This window comes from Ambystoma mexicanum, chromosome 1q, assembly GCF_040938575.1.
Source record: "Ambystoma mexicanum isolate Mex_15411 chromosome 1q, UKY_AmexF1_1, whole genome shotgun sequence".
In the NCBI taxonomy this organism is placed as follows: Eukaryota; Metazoa; Chordata; class Amphibia; order Caudata; family Ambystomatidae; genus Ambystoma; species Ambystoma mexicanum.
In genome coordinates, this window is record NC_090922.1 from 21,628,778 (window position 1) to 21,649,227 (window position 20,450).

Here is a 20,450-nt window from a genome sequence, read left to right on the forward strand (position 1 = left end):
CAAGGATCAGTCTCATTCTTTAGCCCTTCAAAGTGTGTATGAAATCTTCAGCAGACATATTTCAGGCATTCACGCATAACATGCAGATAGCTTTCAAACTGGGCCTTAACATAATAAAATAATCCAGGGCAAGCATGCGACCACTTCTAGACAGAAAGTGTCCATGGCTGGATGAAAGATAATAGCACGTACTATAACTTTTCAAAATCATGAATTTCATTCTTTGAGACTAATATCCTCATGACCAAAAACCCTGGGCCTTTCAATGACTATACGAACAAAATAAAAAAAATCTAAAAATCTGGGGGTCATTTTATACTTTGACCTAACCTTCTTCTCCATATAAACAAAGAAGAGCCACATTTCTGTGAACGTGCTGAATGCCCATTGGATGAAGTAGGTCATACGCGTACAATTCAAACAGCGGGCAAAAGGCAATGTATATAAAACCTGTATTACAACAACAAAAAACATGTGTTCAATGAATCTGAAACAATACAAAAAAGCAAAATGCATGTATCCGGTTACACAGAAAAAACATCAAAACATCCAATAAAAGTAATGTATTGTACACAACCCTACCCGAAAATGCACACATATAACACCACCTAATTAACATAGATGACAGTTTCTAATCCTGCCTGGTGTGGACTGAAAGCCTAATGAAAACCGCAACTTAACAAGCCCGTGGTGGGAACAACTTTCACCTGTCGGGCACTAGCTCCCATCAATGGCAAAAACTTCACAACATAATCAATCATCATATGCTGGCGGCTTCAGGTGTGTGATTCCCGCAGCCACTGCCTCCATCAAGGCCATACAAAGCATTTCCAGGTAGGGAGAGTTCCAGGTCATTTGTGGAAGTGAAGTTTCCACTTCTCTTAACTTTAACGTTCAAACCAACCTACATAAAGAAACATTTTGATGATGCGATTGAGTTCTTCATTTCATTCCTAGAGGCATGACTTTAACATTGGAGAAGGTTCTGAAGTCCATCTTTGGGGATTCCCTGGCGCCTGGTTGTGGGCTCATCATGGGATAAATGGGCCTTCTAAGGCCAGGGCAACAGAGGGGGTGTTGCCAATACACAAAAGGATCTAAGGACCTATAGGTAAGGAGTTGGTGGCAGTTTATAATGCGGAGGCCAAGATAGCACACATTTTCTGGGCTGTTGACAGGTATTGCCAGGTGCACCTCCCTGGAGTTCTGTAGGGCAGAACTAGAGGGCTGGGGATAACCAAGATGAGGTGATTCTCGGACCAACATATTTGTAGGCAGCCTCTGGGTAACACCTTCTCTTACCCTTTATCATCAGGCGTTGACGGATGTCATGGCATTGGAGACAATTATTTGCTTCAGGTTTGGCTCCAGAGCAATCAGAAAGGGTCCATAGACGCTTGGTCGCGTACAGCTGAATTCTGTGGTCTGTACATGGAGAATTCGGAAATGGAAGGTTGAGGCCTGAGTTCCAAGGAAAGTTACGACAATGTTACGTCGCATGGGCCATAACTGTGATTTGACTTTGCCTCGTAGGGTTCCCCCGTCGATACGGCCGGTGAAGAACACAGGGGAGAAAAGGTGCTCAGGTTTGATCTCTGGACGTGCCGGTCCGTTTGTGGAGCCCACAAGTGAACGGCAGATGAGTGGGAATGAAAATCTGCTTAGAGGTGTTTCGCATTGCGCTGAGTTAGGCCACAGCACCCAGAGAGTAAAGGATACTTGGCGCAATTGTGAAACAGCGGATGCGATGGCAGCGTGCCGTGCTCCGTTCCTGTAAGGTGGGTCTGATTGCAGGGGAAGACAAAACGGCTAGTTCTGGAGGTGCGCTTTGAAGGGAGAGGCTGTCTGGAGAGTTGGGTGACTACATTGGCCTATTTCTATGTTCATATATTGAGGCTTTTCACATATATTTGAGGACGCCCTATGCTGGACCCCAATACTGCTGAGTTGCTGAATAGTTTCCAAAGGGAACCTGGCAAGGTCGTCGTAACAGTTATTGAATAGGCTCCACCCATCTCATACTTGCCAAACCTACCGATTTGGGCGGTAGGCTACCGCTTTTTATGCAGTCCTACTGCCTACAGATTTCAGTGCCAATCCTACCGATTTACAAGACTGCCTGCCTCAGGTCCAGCCAGCCCAGCATCAGCAGCACCATCCCCAGCATTCAGAAGGCGTGCATGTTAAATGGCCCATTCATTTGTTGGATTTATGCCTGCAGAGATGACGTGAAACAGACACACTGACTTGGAGTGAAGGTACAGAGCTCTGCTCCTTTTCTCAATTCAATTGTTGGTGTTTTTAAGAGACAACTTGCATGTGTTGCTTTTGGCTGGAGTCTTGTGTTGGGCAGTCGAGCCAGCCTCGGAGTTTCATCACCTGGTAATTCTGGGTGGGTGGGGTTGCTTGCTACCTTTGATTAATGAAGTAACCTTGTGCCTTGTGCTGGATAATCCAAGCCCATTCCTTCTGATCCTGTGCCTGTGTTTGTTTCAATGTAGGGGTGACATTACAGCATTAGACCCCTGGGTGTCAAGTAAAAGAAGTATCAGCAAGCAAGAAGTAATTCTCAGGACATTAGCTTGATACAAAATTAAAAATAAACATTTTGTTTGCAGAAAATACAACCAGACAAGATTCAATGGAGTCTATTTGAAAATAAAATATATTAATTTATTTATATAACAGGTTTAATGTGCGAGTTGGTCAATATTTAGACTTGCAAATGTTACTGTGCTAATCACTAATTTGTATTGATTTCATGTGATACTTCTATGGCTTCAGACAAAATGTTAATAAAAATATGTTTGCACCTTTATAGCGCTACAAACCCTCAGGCACCTGAGCGCTGCTTACCCACGGTGTGTGGTGCTCATTTATCGACCTCGGAAGGATGAAAGGCTGAGTTTGGCCCCGCCGAGATTCGAACCAGCATCAGCAGGCTCTGTACGGATGCAAAAGCGAGCGCTCTAATCGCTGTACTATCTGACCAGCATCATGATGATGAATAACATATTTTTCTTCAAAATATAGATCATTTGTTTGAGTGTCATTAACGCCACAAAGCCAACACCAAGATGTTGATCTTCAGGCACAGATCATGTAGGAAAATCAACATCCACATTGAAATTAATGGGGTAAAGCTGGAGCAATTGCCAGCCTATGATTAGTTGGGTCTCCGATTCGCTGAGAACGGCCTCTGGTCCGTACATGTGGTGAAATCGAATCTGAAGTTGGAGATGAATGAAGGAGTAATAAGGATGTTTTTCTCATCGCATGGTGGTGACGCACTATCCCCAGCTCTATAACTCTGCAGGTTGCAAGCTGTCCAAGCAGCCTTTTATGGGGCTGAAATCTGGGGATACGCAAACTCAGCTGCTTTGAGTGTCTCTGAGAATAACTTCCTAAAATCATTGCTCATACAGCCCAGAGGAACCCCTAATGTTATTTTACATCTGGAAAGTGATATCTGTCCCATCAAAGACATTCTAATCATAAAACCGTTGCTTTTCTGGGTCCGTCTCTGGACTTCTGCGTTAACAGACTTTATGTCAATGTGGTCTGCGTTCATATCATTGGAAGGCAGTGACGTGACCCTCTGGTTAAGAAGACACCTCAAGTTCTGGCTATGCAGGCTGGGCTTGTCTGACCTTTAGGAACAGCCATCTTTTATAACCAGGGGATTCTCTGGCCTGATTACGGAAGCAAGTGTGAATGGGACCAGGGAGTCAATGGTAACATCTTGTCAAAAACTCTCATGCGGCCTGCAATATTTAGGCTGCAAGGAGGGTTTTGTTTCGAACCATACTTGGACACAGTGAAACCACTGTATGCACGTTCGCTCTTCTTGAATCTGAGAGCTGCTATCCTGAAAAAAGCTGCATATACAGCAAACTGGTCCTCACAAAATTCCTCTGCCTGCTTAATGTGCAGTGCCTTAGTGGAGTTGATTTTACACTTCCCGTTATGTCCTGAATATGCTGTATTCACAGTACATATTACCTATGTTTAGGTAGCATGATATCCGCAGGGTTGTGCATGCACTTTATTTCTGCATTAAAAGCAAAAATACTTGAGAGATTCAGAATGTTGTTAATTATTTGTACAGGACCAGCTTAAAGTGATTGAGTGTCCTTAATGAATCTGACTAAATAATCTAGTTCCTTACCCATCTGCTCCTATCGTCTTTTTAAACATTGCTAAAGAATTAAAGTGCAGGGCTCTGGTGGAGTCGACTTCTCATTTCTTGTTAGTATGCTCTGAATATGCGTTATCAAGATCACAGTACCTTTTATTTATGTTCAGATTGCATGATATCTGCAGGGCTGTGGATGCACTTGATTTTTGCAAAGGCAAAAATCCTCTAAAGATTTTTAATGTTGCTAAGTATTTGTATATGGTCTGGCGAAAGAGATTGAGAGTCAAAACAATCTAGCTTTTTATTCATCTGTTCTTATCTTCTTTTTAAATATGTGTAAACAATTTTTAATGTTCAAATTGTTCTATGGATTACATTTTATAATGATGATCGATGCATATTTTGTATAAAGTGCTTTGATGGTTTTTGTAACCGAAAATCTGCTTTGAAGCTTAACGCCACTCTACCACACTCCACTTAGAAACATGCAGGGGATCCCCATCCAGAGTGAAAAGTGGGCACCGAAACACAGCTAATTCAATTCGCAGTGTGCTGTATTAAAGGGTCAATAGAAACCCTTAGGTGTATTATTAAAAAGTATACCGTTACAGTATGATTCATTAATGTGCCGATTCCATTTCTGGTCTCAAAGCAAAGGTAATTGTCTGTATTGCACTATGACCCAAGGGGTGTCTAAGCGCCTATAGCAAAAAAGAGAAGAAAAATAGCACCTTATGTTATTGAGATTTATACCACACAACACTGCCCTTTTCATGGTCTCCAGGCACTGAGGGGGGTCTTAAAAGGAATGAGGGTTAGTTAGTGGAATGGAGAGGGATAGCGCAAGATAGCTTTTTGCTGTGCTGTTGGTAGCTTCAGTTCAGAAAAGCTGGTCACTGTGTGCTGGGTTTTCTTCTAGATGGTATGGCTTGGGTATTGTTTAAGTGTGTGGGTCTATATGGGATTGTTTTGTGCGTCTCTGGCATAGTGCTGGAGATGTGTAAGGTTGAGTGAGATTACAGAGGGGGTGTGCCATTTTATGTGCGATTTCCGGTTTGTGCTGTAGTAAGGGAATGTGTGTGTTGTATATAGCGTTTGAAAGATGAGTTTGTAGAAAAGTTTAAGGTTTTTAGTATGGTTAGTAGTGAGGGAGGTCTGTGCGTTCTTGTAACGTGCATTGTTTCGATTCGGTAGAATTGTTTATTTTACGGTTTGCCGATATTATGTTTTTCTTTTGTTGGCCCAGTCCAGTTAGTTTTGGCTTTACGATGGTTTGTGGTGACTTCCCTATTTTCTTGTGGTTTTTTTTTCTAAGTAGTGCTTCCTCTTTAGGTGGGTGAGTTAAAGGGCCAGGGTTTTAGAAGTTTTCTGAATTTGAGGTGTTCTTCTGTTGTTCGTAGTTCCTTGGGAAGTGAGTTCCGAGGTTTTGCTGAGATGCAAGAGAACGCTGATCTGTCATATTTCAGTTTGTGTATTGCTTTGGTTCAAGGCGAATGTCATTGCTGGATCTCATGGGTCGTTTCAGTTTGTAGATGGATATTTGCTCCTGCATGAATTCTGCTCCTTGGCTTTCTATTGTTGTGTGCCATGCAAAGGGTTTTGAAGTAAATCCTTTGTTTGACTGTTATCCAGTGTAGGTTTTTCAATAATGGTTGTCGATTCTGAGGAGTAGTCTTGCCGCTGCGTTCTGTGTTCATTATAGTTTTTTGGTGAGGTAATCTGGCATTCCAAGGTAGTTTCTGTTGGCATTGTCTTTTTTTGATATGACGAGAGAGATGACGCTGAGTGTTCTGTGTGGAATGGTGAGGAAAGGTAGAATCGTTTTGATTGTGGAAGAACCATTACTTTATGACTGCATTGACTTGTTAGATCAGTGTAAGGTTGTTGTCCATTATTATTCTAAGATGTATAACTACTTTTGAAGGATCTGGTTAGTTTCCCATTTCGCTAGGCCATAATATGTGAATTTGATCCAAAGGATTGTTGGACCTGATCATGATTTTAGTTTTGTGCCAATTTAGTTTAAGGGTGTTGGTACTCATCCATTTGTTTGTGTGAGGAAGTTGGATTGGAGGTTTTGATCTTATTCTCCAGTAGTGTTGATTTTATAGATAATCTGGGTGTTGTCTGCATAGTTACAGCAGGTGAGTACATGACTTTTAACAAGGTTGGGTTGGGTCATAAAGATGTTGAAGAGTAGCAGCGAGAGGATGAGCCTTGTGGGACTGCACAGGTTGGTATGTGTGGTTCTGACATGAGCCAAGTTGTTTCTGTTCTTTCTGCTATGAAGAAATGTACCCATATCAAGGCCATCTTGTTAATCACCGTTTCTCTGACACTTTTGATGAGAGTTTTGTGGTGGACTGTGTCCAAGGGTGCTGAAAGGTCTAGTAGGACATCCTTAAAACAATGTCTTGATTTTTTTTTAAAGATATAAAAGTGGTTTTCCGTGCCCAAACGATCCTCTGGAAGAGAATTCCAGTGCCTGGCTGACAGCACTGAGAAATAGCTGTCCACTTCCCAGAAACGCCAAAAACATGAAGTCCCAAGTGTATTCCAGGCTTTTGTCTTTTGGGGGCGAGAGGAAGGTTGCAATTTGATTCTATGCTTCATGTACAATGTGACATGAACACAGAGACTTTTGACATTATGGACCTGATTTACCAAATATTTTTCAATGGGATTTTCCTATTGAAAAATGCTTTTGTAAATCAGGTCTATAATATGCTGTTCAAATGTAATCCTTGATGTAACAGTTAACCAACAGTTGTAAGGTTTTTAGAAAATGAAGAAATAACAATGGCCCAATTACTTACCGTTTATCTTCATTATTCAGAGTCTGAATCTTCCTCGTCACAGTCCTGATTCCCTCCCACTCTACCTGTACTTTCTGGATGGCTTGGGAAAAATCAGTCTGAGGGTAGGGGTGGGAAGGACTAAATAAACAAGAGGGGTATTTTTGCTTAACAGTAACAGTTTTTGCTAACCAGATGCTAATTTAGCATTATTATTAGTGACCCTGTTCCCTTTCATTTTTTACAGGGTCAGACTGAATGGCTCCGTAAATCATTTTGAGGTGAGATTGGTCCATTTCTACAACTAAATAGTGGATACGTGTGAGTAGTGGCCAACTGAGTTGCAGTCGTTTTTAGAAGCAGAAAGGTCTTGCAAAAAATTACAAACACAGTCCTGAAGAAGGTGGCTCTAACCAGTGAGGTCACCGAAACCGGTCGTCACACAGGTGGAGACGGCAGGAAGATTCCTCCCACACGCCACGCCACAGCCACAGGGAGACCCAGAAAACTTGTTGTCTATGCCTCATGCATAGTCTTCGTAGCACACTGTTTTTAGCTCTCAAATTAGAGTTGAGTTTTTAACTCAGGTTTATTCACACTCAGTATCGGCTAATAAAGCAATTGTTGCCAAAATATTGACTGTGAATTAGCTCCACTTGCCAATGTTTATACTGTAAAGAAGTGAGGCTAGATTTGCTGGTAACCATGTCTAGACAAAGACTGATTCAAACTATTAGATTACCTGGGCTGTCAGTTATAAAGTCAGCATCTCATGAGAAAATAAATAATTGAATAGCCAGCAATGTACATCATCTTATTCTATCGACTGATCGACAGGCGGCATACCAGCGCTGCCTAGGGATATTTTCTAGGACAAGCAGGGATTGTTAGAACTTTCTCTGTTCTTTTTGGTCCTTGTGTACATGACATGCCCAGGTAATAAGTCTATAGTGATAGACAATCCAGGAAGTCATATATTTTCCTCCAGACAGGCGACAGGATTGAACAAGCTCCCTTTTTTCTTGTTCTTCTATTCTCCTTCACCTCTTGATACATTAGAAATCACACGATAACTCACGAGCACACCACTTGCTCCTCTGAGTACAACACATTTTTTGAGGATTTGACTGCCCTGTTCCTTTTCGTGTTGCAAAATGGGGTGGAAAGGACCTTGTTAATGGTTAGAGGAAGGCACCAAAAATACATAAATATGAAGGAAGGACTAACTCAGTCCACAGGATCCTCCATGTTGATGTGGGAAATGGTGGTTTAGGTGTGTTAGTAGAGGCAGCCCCTCAATGAAGTAAGGACTGTGACGAGGACCGGACGAAGGGGTAATGTAAGTTTTCAATCTGTTTCCATGACCAGCCTGCCAGCTCTTTTATCAATACGAGGTAGTTTCCTGGGGTTTTCAAATCTGCTTCCATTATATGCCTGCCAGCACTATTATCACTGTGAGGCAGATTCACAGGATTCCTGCATGTTGTCTGTCACAGGACTCACTCGGTCACCTTTGGCTTCAAGTCATACACACATTTAGGAATGGTATCAGAGACACGGGGCCTTCTCTGCTGATGGACGGCAACTCTGAAACTCCCAGCGTTACCAATGCAGGCACTAACATTCAGCTGGGCAGAGGGGGTAAATAACTAGATATTTACGGGTGTGTCGCTCTGACGCTTCTCCGGAGCAATCTTCATATCAAGCGTCCTTGCGCTGTAGGACAGTGGCATCAAGGTGTGAAACCCTGAGCTTTGCTTCATCCGTATTTTACATTTAACTATCAGTTATTGGAATATGGTGAATTTCTAATCGATCTTGGTTTCTTGGTTGAATTACATGAACCTGGGAAGAATACTTCAATCCACTTAGTTGCAATATCTGCCATAAGTGTGATCTCCCTGTAAAGAGGCTCATTCTATGGGGGCATTAAGCACTACACGAATGGCTGGGCATTTAATTCACGAAGTGTCTTAGCAGCGTACTGTTGCACCCATCAGTGACTGCAACCAGCCCGCCAGCTATTCGTGGTATGAATTAGAAGCTACAGCCTAGGAAAGCAGAACTCCGGAAATAACCAGCACGCGCTGCCAGAAACTGTCTGCCGTGTGTTCGCGTGGTTTTGCACACGCTGCTAGAAACAAATCTGTGGAATGTGCAGAAGTTTCCAGCAAAGCAGAAGTGTGCCCTGCCCGGATCGCCAGTAGCTTTATTCCCACCTCTGCCCTTCGTACGAGGGAACGGGTCTGTTGTCAAATCCCCCATTTGGGTATATTCAGTTAGCCCGTTTGTGGTCAGAACCAGCTCGGCCAATCCGCCCACCTCCACGCCCACGCAGAACGGACATCCTAGGGGATGCTGAGTCAGATAGTGTCCCGCAGGATGCTGGGGCTCGGTGCCGAGTGCCTTTGAAATGCCACTTGGAGGGATTTTTGACGTTACCAGTCGCCACAATAAGAACCTCAAAGTGGGAAAGAACAAGACTTTCTCAGCGGTGGTGGGGGGCTGACGCCGTGACGCTAGGCTGGTCATCTTTCTCCCGGAAGGTCGCGGGACAAGCCATGGCGGGAGTTCTGCCCCGCAGAATCATGGACATGCCATGTTAGCTGCCGTGCTGAGCGATCCACCAGCCCTCCCCCTAAAGCATTCCCCCAGACCACAGCCCGTTGCATCCTGTGATCACATCCTTAATCCATGGCTGGGGAGGAGGGCGGGGGCGGAACTGCCATCAGCAGAGGAAGCCAAACCGGATGGATTTCCACCGCTCCGCAGCCCTAAAAAGTTTCGGAAATATAGAGGAACAGCCCATCTCCTAAGAAAAGCTACGGTCACAATGGATGTGTGAAAAAAATGGGCAAAAAACAAAAGTATACCAAAGTCTTCCGATTTAAAATCTAAATATCGATCCACATCTCAACGTGGGCATTTGAGAGGCGTGGATGGGTAAACACACATCCGCCAATCCGTCACACACACAGCCTGCTCCTTTGCCCTCCCCGTAAAGTAGATGTACCAGGATGTACAAAGAATTCGCAAAGAAGTGTCTGTCACAGCCCCAAGACATGCTCACATCAACGTATGCATCTCTCAGTATACCCCGCCCACCGTATGCCCCCCTCCCCCTCTGCCCTCCCCAAAGACGGCCCCACTTGCCCACCACGTTTACATTGTCCTTCTCGGATCATTGCCAATGACTCCGGGGTCTGTGTCTTCTGACCTCACCAAAATATGGCAACACTACCAAAATACTTTACCCCCACATGCTCTCCGGTACCTCTTAACCCCTGAGATCGAGCCTCGTTCACTGTAAAAACCTGGGTATACTATGCCAGCACTCATATATGTGCTCTAATTCCACTGCCCATCTCCTGTCTCCGCTTCACTGTCAAGGACTCAAGGTTTCGTGCTTTTGCGACCAACCATAACCAACCAACACAAGCCAATCACTTCAAACACTCATCCCGCTCCTGTGCTCCCGGTTCAGTGGCAATGCTGGTGTCCTCTGACTGCAGCCACACGCCGTGCTCCGTATTCTACTCACCACAGCTCTATCCAAATGTCACGCCTTCGTCGCCTTTTTTATGCCACAAGAACAAAACGCGCACCATAGCACGGGTTACAACCAAACTTACCAGATCCGTAGCTCTGTTTTGGGAGCCTGAAGGGGAGCCCGGGAGATCGTCAAGGATGCAGCCGCGGCGTCTGTACTCTGCGAGGCCAGTCGCAGACTATTTTCTCTTATAATTGTTTATTTCTTGAAACAAGTGAACGCGGTTGTGCTGAATGTACGGGCGGTGTGCCTGGTCCGTGCTGCCGCTGTCTCTCTGTCTGTAATCTCGTCCCCTTCAGACAGAGCTGATTTCAATGCAATCTCACCCCACCCTTTTTCGTGGGCAGTGATGTCAGACTGTGTGTGTGTGAGAGAGAGAGAGACGCACACACAGAGGGAGGGAGAGCGAGAGATGCCTTTTGTATTAACCATCACACACGATCTGGAATCGACGAATCTTGGTGGAGGAATTTAACCCTTGACAGTGTAGTATGCCCTGTTTACATTTTCATTTGACTAATATTAGTTTTGCTGCCATTTTATTTATTTTTTAAAGCGTATCTTTTATTTGACATTACGAATTCATTTGTGTCAGCCAAAAAGTTCTCCATGGTGCAATAGTTCAGCCGTTGGATTGCCTGCACCTGGAGATTTGTGTGGTGTCCAGTCAACTGGTCGAAAAAAAACTGGTCGACTGCAATTTGGTCGAAGCAATTTGGTCGAAAACCAAATGGTCAAATTTTTTATTTATTTATATATTTATTTTTCGGGTTTTCGTTTAGTAAAAAAAGGGGTTTTTAGAGAAAAAAAGGGGGTTGGGGGGGGACCCCCCCCAAAAAAATAAAAAAAAGGGTTAAAAAAAAAAAAAAAAAAAAAAATTCGACCATTTGGTTTTCGACCAAATTGGTTCGACCATTTGTCTGGTCGACCAATTTTTTTCGACCAAATGTCTGGCAACCATTTGTGTGCATTCTAGCAGGTCACATGTTCGACTCCCGACCGGTCGACTTATTCTGAAATTGATAAAATGCTCAATGTCTATGGCAGCAACTCTTCTATCGCGCTTTATTAATATTATGTATATTTTTATTTTTCAATCATAGTTTATCTGGAAAACAGGTACATTACCGAGCATGGCCAGCGGAGACGTCAGCATGCCACATGCATATTGGGGTAACCCCACACAGGAGTATATTATTAGTGTTTTTAACTAATTGATTAAAGTATCTTAGCAAGTATAGTTTGGAGCCCTGGGTTACCCCCCTTTTTTTATCCGTCACTGCCTGTGCGCAGTGAGGTGTCACGGTGCCCCGTTGTAGAGGTACCTGGATCGGGACATAACATCCCTCTCCTTTTTCCATTAACACACATAATACAACTTAACCTATTGGGAGTTTTCCCCCTTTAACACACAAAGGGGCCGATTCATGGAACAAACGTGCGCCGAAAATCTCAGCGCAAACTGGTGAAAGGTGGCGCAAGCGTAAAAAAGCAAGCGCACGCGCACGCGTGCGATTCAAGGAAGGGCCTGCGCGTGTTTTCCACTGGTTGTGCGGCAAATCTGTGGGTGGAGCACACGGGCGCACACGTCATTGCAACAACCCGAACGCCATGCACGACGCGCACATGGAAAGCGCACAACATCAGCGCACACAACAAAAAGGGGGCAGGTCACGGGGCGTAACACGCAGAATGGGGAACAACGCGTGAAAAAGAAGGCGTAACTGGGGAAGTACTGCAGGGAAATACACGGAACGCCCACACGCATGCGAACAACTCGTATTCATGGATTCGAATACGAGAAACAAGCACACACCAAAAGACGCGCACAGGAGTGAACACGTCCGCCACAGGGAGGCAGGCGTAAGCGTCCCTGCGCACAGTATAAAAGAGCGCGCAAACAACAAACACGCATATACAGCTACGATGAATGCCCCATTTGTCACAGCACTGATCGTGGGACACCGCAGGAGGAGGAGAATAGCCAGGGCCCGCATTTTTTCCCCCCGGACCACCCTTTTTGGGATGCCTGACGACCAGGTCTATAGCAGGTATAGGTTTCCACCTTGTAGACCTGGTCAGGGAGTGGGAAGATGACCTTACATCCCCCACCCTCTGCTCCCAAGCATTGAGCCCCTTGGAGAAGGTGCTCAATGTCCTGCATTTTTTAGCCACTGGATCATTCAGCGGACTACTGCCATAGTACGGGGGTTCTCACAAGCCACACAGTCACACTGCCTACACCAGGTGTAGGCAATCATGACTGCGCGCCCCTCAGTGCGCAGGCACATAAACATGCTCAGAACACCCGCAAAAAGGCAGGCCGTTGTCCAGGACTTTTACAGGGTGGCACACTTCCCCAAAGTGCTCGGTGCCATAGATTGCACCCATGTGTAGCCCTACGTCCACCTAGGGCCAATGAGCACATCTATCGAAACCGCAAGCACTGGCATTCCATCAACGTGCAGGTCGTATGCGATGCAAAGGGAATCATCACCTCTGTCTATGCAAACTACCCAGGCTCCACCCATGACAGTTTCATATACAGAATGTCCGCCCTGAGCCGGGCCCTGGAAGCTGGACAGCATGGCGACACATGGCTCCTAGGTGAGTACAAATGCCCGTGCACATGCATGCATGTCACACACAGACAAATACACAAACCCCAATAATCACAACCATTATCACCTCTCCATGGGACAGTGCCTTCCATCTGAGCAACCACATGATGACGCCAATCCGGAACCCCACCACACCACCCCAGGTAAGATACAACGCTGCCCATATTGCAACCAGGGGCATAGTGGAGTGCACATTCGGAGTGCTAAAGTCACGCTTCCGCTCCCTTGACCACTCTGGCGGGTAGCTACTCTATGCACCCCCAGTAGTGTGCAGGATCATTGTGGCAGCATGTGTCCTGCACAATGCTGCAACACGGCAGGGGCGTACCAGTGGACATGGTGGTGCCCCCACATCCCCAACCACAGGCACAGGCGCTGCCCATGGGAGGGGATAGGGCACGTGGCGAGGCAGCCCGGACCCAGCTTGTGGCTACATTTTTCACCTAAACTCCCACCCCTGCGGAGTGCACACAGGCCTGGCACATACCAGGTGACAATCGATGATGACAAAAAGACAGTCAACTGTCACAACCAACCTTACCACCCTGAGAATGTTGCCATGGAAGTGCTACATTGTGTGCATCCCTAGCTACTAAAACATGAACAATTGTGTGTGAACAAAAGGAACACATGCAAGGTGTGCATCACACACCCCTGCAAAACAGGCCATCACAATCCCTGGTATGACATCCAAACCCTCCTAAACCACACCACCCTTGTTTGACACACCATCACATGGCAAGCAATAGGAAAAGGCCAACACATTACCAATAATACACAAAGTGACATGTGATAAATGGAAATTGCCTTCACACAATGACGCCTGTCATGGAATCTGATGAAATGACTGACCAACAACCTCCCACACAAAACAAGTCATACCCAAATGCATTCCAACAGTAGTAGCATGAACATATCAATCAAAGCCTGTTCACATGCAAATTGGCCAAGGCAAAATCCATACTCCTGAATACGTGTGCTGTGTGCATCTCCTCCAAACACACTGCTCAGCACAAAGCATAGTGACCAGCCATTGTGACAGACACACCTTGAGCATCACATGAAAAGGACAAAATAACCAAATAAATAAACAATTGACACATGTACAGGATCCACAAATGGTCATAGATCATGTGCTGCAGGTACACAGTGGTCCCCAAAAGGCAAACTGTGTGCACATTTGGACACAGAAGGGTGAATGTACATGTGGTGGAGCATAGTGCGACTGTGTGTGTCAGTAGGGACATGCACTCAATACATGCATGTCCAATCAAGTGACCATCAGTGTCCTCTACACATCATATGTGAACATTGCCCTTGTGCACACCCCAGCATGGCAAAACACACCAATCCCCTCATACCTGAAAGGTAAACACAACACAGGAACAGGCATTCACCAGCAGAACACATCATGTGCATAGGACACCACAATAACAATGTCAGGATGCCCATCACACTGCAGGCGATGACAACTGTCCAACAACCAAACTCCCTCCCTCATTCACATATCACAATGACCTACTGACCAAGCATGTCTGGGGTATGTAGCCTTCTTCCTTGAAGTCTACCTGGCCACAGGATCACCCTACCCCTTTGTCTCCATCTACCACCTTGCGTGTAAATAGTGTCCAGCACCCTCAGAGGCCACCCTGACTGGCAAAAGTACCAAAATCGAAGAGAACTCAAAGGAGCCAAACACACAAGCCAGCCAAAAAAGCCTGTAGGCAGCAAAAAACACTTGAAGAGTGTCCAGTAGATGACTTGAAGTAGCAGTAAATTTCAAAGCACATGTACAAGCACAATGATGGAACAACCAAGTTAGCACACTTAAACAATGCTACAACAGGATGTGTACCATGTTTGCTACATAATATACAATGATGCAGCACCAACTGATAGGTAGTGTCACTGCTCCGGTGTCCACGCGCAAGAGTGGCACAAACCAACCACCCCTTCCGTGGTCTGGGCGCCTGCAAGATCAAACTTACACAGGCCTCTAAGACCACGGTGGGGAAGGAGGGTCAAGGATATGTTAACTGGACAGGCATTGGTATTCTGGATAACCGGAAAGAGGGGCAGGAGAGGGGAGATGGATTGTCAAGGGAAAGTAGGGAAAAGACAAACATCTACTATTCACAATAACACATACTCAATCTGAAAAAACTTGTACATCATGCACATTGTACCAAATGACTCAAATGGAAGTCAAAGAGAGACTTATCTCTGGGTGAGTGCTGGCCTCCTGCCTGCGCACTCTCAGGTCCGGTACCAGGAGCAGTTCAATGCTGCAAAGATAGTACACTCTTGTCTGCTGCTTCGTACCCATTCGTAAGACTCCCCTCGTGATGGTTCATACACTGTCAATGCAGGAAGTCAGGCGCACATGGGCGCGTGGCAAATAGAAGAGCAATGTGTCAAGATTCACACATCATGCAATGGTCCCTGGCTAAGCAGCTACACGCATATAGTGAGGTATGACTTCAGTACAAGTAGTATTCTGGCATCCCCCAAATAAAAGAGGTAGTGCATGTGGCAATTTGAATATGTAAATGATATGCACTGCACACCAGTCTGTCCCTCGTTGGGTGTCCCTTTGCGCAGCTCAATTTTTCTATGCTTTGAACGCTAATGGGTTTATACATCTGCTTCAATGGAGCATGCTGCACTGGAGGATGTGTCCGACAGCCCCTGCATGTGCCCCTGACAATTTGGAAAGCAACTTGCCATGTGTCTACCAACTCATCTTAGCTGTACTGTGTGCTTCAACACCAATAACTGTCCAAGCTCACCGTCCGTGGCGCTACTTAGCATGCATGTGCAACAGGCCTAGTGGAAGGTTGGCTGTGGTGTGTGCCTCTTGTGCTGCTCACCTTGCATGGAGTTCCTGAAAACACGTCTGCTTCTGTTGGATGTATGAGCACAAGCTCTGTGGCACTGCTAGCGCACACATGCGCATGTCTGCACCACCGAACGTAGCCAGCTGCCAGACGTACACTTGCCCATGTCTGCCATCAAAGGTGGTCTGGAGGCTCATTCTCCTGCAGAAAGGAAAGTCACCTGTGTGTGTCTCTTCATGCTGGTTATGACTGGACCATGTCAGAGATGTACATCAGATTACATCCCACCATCAGTGTGACTTTGACAGGAAAAGGGTGGCAGACACTCCCTACAGCATGAAGTGCATCAAGCACATGTACATTGAAGAAAATAAACATACAACACAATTCATAGCAATTAAGGACACCTGATTCCTGAAACCACCCATTTCTAATGCTTAAATGCCGTTGATAAGACCCCTACAATCCCCACTAGGGGTGTTAACACAAGTAGTACAGCAGCAGACAGGCCACAGATATGACAGTCCAAAACTCTTGTGAAATAGACTGTAACACCGAACCATCCTTACAAGCCCATGGATAAGGGAAGCATGAGTGGCATATGCGAGTCAGGACCCCAAGCTGCAAACACATACACAAGACAAGCTTGAAGGGCCCAGCTGGAACAGACAGTGGATGCTTTCGAAAGCCACAAAGCAGCACACTGTCACATGAAAGCACAATAGACAAGCAATTTTAAATTATATTAACTAATTACACTAACTATAATAAACCTACATTACTTAATTAAACTAACTATCAAATCGAATGTAAACTAACTCGTTGGGTTGGCACCGCCCGCCGCTGCACGACTACATGCCCCCGTCGACGTGATGGCCCAGGCCCATCAGTGACTGGTGTGAAGGGTGACCCTGCGTCCCGATCCACCACAGGCAGAGGTCCCACCACTGTCTGACCCCTCAGTGCAGGTGTCGCGGACAGAGGAGTGTCCACATCAGAATCACTCACCCCTGACGTATGGACCTGATGCACATCCAACTTGACATGGACGTCAGAGTGGTCATCTGGGCTGGACTCATTGCCAGCCAAAGACAAGATGGACTATAGCACATATGAGTTTTCGTGGTCTACCACCCCACGACCCCCACTTGTGCCAGGTTGCTGTAGCGATAACAACCCTGTGCCTGGCATGACAACACCATCCTCCGCTCCATTGCGTCATCATCTGAAAAGTAGAGAAAAAAAGATCAACACACATGTTAGAAGACCACAACACACAAACACATAGACGTCACACAGACAGACAACACATGAAGCAGACATGTCACACACAAAAGAGAACCTGCCATGCATGCCGGGTCAACTTCACATTGCTACTGTGCTTAGGCATGTAGAAGGGTGTTATGCCACTCAGAAGTGGCTCGATGCAGTGCAGAACATTTGTACGTTACTCACTATCTACATGTACATGTACTTCATGATGTGTATCAGAAAACATGAAGGCAGTGAAAGGTCAAGTTCAGGCATCACGTGCAATGTGCATGCAATGGGTTGCATGGCTACAAGCAAAGCACCCCTCCCCCTAAGTGGAAATGCAGGATGTCTTGCATGGTATCAAAAGGATGACCAGAGACCTGTGTATCGGCAGACAGTGTTGACTAGCATCAATTGCATCATCTGAGTCAACTGACAACACAGCAGATGATGATGGGACAGTAAGCAGGCCACATGATGAGCACTCAGTAGTACACCCACGTGTGCAGAAGACACTACACAAGTTGGACAGAGTCAGTGGGCCTGAAACAGGCTGAGGCCTGTGACCCACACAGACTGTCACACCCTAAACGTGTGGGACGCAGGACTGTGCCACAGTGGCCATGGGAAGGCTGATGAAATGCCATGAAATGTAGGTCACCCTGGACACGTACTACAATGATCATCCACTCAAGGACACATAGGAGCATGCATGGAATGCACATGGAGCATGAATGGGCACTCATGTCCCTGCAGAGAATTTGACATCTGCACAGTCCAAGTGAGACACCCTGCATCAAGTACAAAGGATGTACCCCACTGCATGTGTCTGGCAGGTTGGCTGGTGGAAGTTAGCATGTACACAGGACGCATGAACAGGCCATTGCATTACGGCAAAATGATTCAGACCAGTGCAAAAGTGATATGGGGGTGCAGGGGGGGTGGAGGGACAAGGGAGCATGCCTACGTGGAGTACCCACATGCAGGCAGAGGACACATGCACGTCAGTCATGCAATGACATAGTCCCACTGCTGAGAGGAAGGGCACCCCAGGCTACATGCAGAAGGGCCAGTGAGCTGGAACATGGACCGGAGGGGCATCCAGGTGACCAGCATGTGAGTAGGGTGCAAGTGTGGTGATGCGGACAGTCCCCGTCTGCTCCACATGTCCACCATCCTGCAGAGCAGCCATGCATCAGTGAAGCATTGCATTACTTGCACATCTGAACCATGTACACATGACATGTAGTGGCAGTCATGCACAACACATCACACAAGTAAAACACACATGTCCTCGACAAACACGCAGCAACACTCACTGGACTGGGCATCAAAGTCCGGCATCTCTCCCACTCCTTCGACCGATTCAGGTGGTATGAACTCCGCAACGAGTGACTCGTGCAGAGTGAGGTCTTCCTCTTCAGGTGCCAGCCCACTGCGAGTCACCAGAGTCATGTTGTAATTTGAGGCACGCTTAGCCTTAGCGCTGCATTTGAGGTAATTCCAACGCTTTTTGCACTCTTGCGCCGTGCGCACCTCATGGCCGAATGCACTCACATGTTCCGCGACTTGCTTCCAGTGGGTATCACAGTGGGCAGCCGTAGTTTGACAATTAGGCCCCACTAGCATGTCACGGTTGTGGTCCCGCGCACGTCGTCCACGAGGAAGTCCAGTTCCTGCACACAGAAAGGCTTCTTCCTCGACATGCAGGAGGTCGTGGCTGTGTGTGGGGTCCCAGCCTGTGCTGCCGGTGAGACCTTCCTCCTTTTGGATAGTGGCGCGGACCCTGGCAGGCAAATGCCGCCCTGATTAGTATGGCCAGTGGCAGCAGAGGATTGAGCCAAGGGAGTGGCAGGTAGAAGGACGACCAAAGGCCTGACTTGCGTCAGTGGCTGCTGGGTGCCCTCGAATGGACCCTGTGCAGCAATATCCGCTGTGCAGAGTCATTGACTGCGACTGTCCTGGTTGGTAGACTCACAACCAGGGTGTTGTTGGCTGCATCTGCCCCTGCACTTGCCAACACCCGGCTGGTGGGGGCAGCAGATGACATTACTGCCCCAGGGACACGTGTCTCGGTCAGGGCAGCCCTGTGTGCACCTACGGTGTTCCTCCTGCCCTGTTGGAAATCTTCCATGGACTCTTCAAGTGCCAACGCAGCCTGCGCTTGCAGACCCTGAGCCTGGGTGCTGGTGTCCACAGCTGCACCTGCAGCTACCACTACCCTTCGGCCCGTGGCAGTCGACGAAACGGACTGCCGGGTCACATGGGCGCGAGTGCCAGATGCAGAAGCTGCATCTCCCAGAACCACAGGGGGTGGTGGCATGACTGCACCAACACATGGCACAACATCATGCCGAAGTGGTGCACCCTTGCCTCTTCCCCCTCTGCGGCCACCCTGGACACCCTGGAGTCCACCTACTCCCTGGTCACCCCGGCCATGTCCCTGACCATGCCCACCACGAGGAGTATGCCCAGCTGAGGCGCCCCTCACCTTTGGTGGCCTCCCAACCATGGCACAGATGGAGTAGTGCCGGCACAGATGGAGATGTGCCAATGGGAGGTGTACACGACAATTGTCCTGGGCAATTGGGGTGAAGGGGGTGCGATGCAAGATGTTTACAGCACCCCTGCACCTGCAAGGATGTATGTGACCCCGGTGATTAAGTGACGGGTCATGCAACGCTCAGGCACCCCAAAACTGCAGTAAAACCGTGCATGCAACCCCTGCAGCCTACGTGTGTGGAATTAACCTCCCGCAGTGTGCAGTGGCACCCAGGAACATGAAAAACGCATACGCATGGGACACGCAGGCTACTATGACCTCGAAAACGGGTACGCGATACAAATGGGCACCCGCAGTGGGAAAAATAGCGTGAGCGACTCACCGTCAGACTAGCGTGATGATGAAAAACACGTGTAGCCAGTACCCCTGCCAAAAGAAGAGATACGTCCTTGCTCTGCTCTGAAGTTGTAATGGCGCACGAAACAACACAAAGTAGCAACACACACGTCGGTCTCCATGAAAGGCACGTACAGCGGACTGCTGGCCCTGCTCACCTTTAACCCGTCCTGAGGGAAACGCCCATGTGTATCACGTCACTTACGCCTATTAGGCCCTTTCCTCGATTTACACGCATTCACACACGGACGTGTGGTTTTTTTCACATGCTGATCCACTATGCATCCGTGTTGAAGGAAACGCCCGTGCGCGTTATGTCAAAGACGCGCTTACGTGCTAAGGGCCTTTCCTCAAAT

General features: G+C 47.0%; 1 protein-coding gene across 2 annotated transcripts in view; it reads right to left on the reverse strand.

Moving 5' to 3' along the window:
- The window catches only part of PEA15 (proliferation and apoptosis adaptor protein 15), a 645,553-nt gene extending 634,726 nt beyond the window's left edge, over positions 1 to 10,827 (reverse strand). The window contains exon 1 of one of the 2 annotated variants that reach the window (XM_069635435.1): positions 10,566 to 10,827. The gene's annotated coding sequence lies outside the window, so the exon portion shown is untranslated. The remainder of the gene's footprint in view (positions 1 to 10,565) is intronic. The other variant, XM_069635434.1, reaches the window with a different exon arrangement.
- Positions 10,828 to 20,450: the final 9,623 nt, after the last annotated feature.